Below are 215 nucleotides of genomic sequence, written 5' to 3' on the forward strand. Positions count from 1 at the left end.
ATGGTTTGCCAATATTTTTTTTAATGTGTATTCCCTTTTCTGTTACTAGAATGTTGGTTAGTGAGCTAATCCTCAGGTGGAAGCATTTAACTGTTTTCTAACTGAAAGTAACCAAAATTACTACAGCAGTTAAAGCTTCAACAACAATAAGAAAAAGAAAAGAAAGCATCATAAACAATATTATATAATATTATATTTTATATATTTTAAAATTA

At 25.6% G+C, this 215-nt stretch overlaps 1 protein-coding gene across 1 annotated transcript in view; it reads left to right on the forward strand.

The window, feature by feature from the left end:
• The window catches only part of LOC119586148 (multiple epidermal growth factor-like domains protein 8), a gene marked incomplete in the record, with an annotated part of 25388 nt that overhangs the window by 9415 nt on the left and 15758 nt on the right, over positions 1-215 (forward strand).

The sequence above is a fragment of the Penaeus monodon genome, chromosome 21 (assembly GCF_015228065.2).
Source record: "Penaeus monodon isolate SGIC_2016 chromosome 21, NSTDA_Pmon_1, whole genome shotgun sequence".
Classification (NCBI taxonomy): Eukaryota; Metazoa; Arthropoda; class Malacostraca; order Decapoda; family Penaeidae; genus Penaeus; species Penaeus monodon.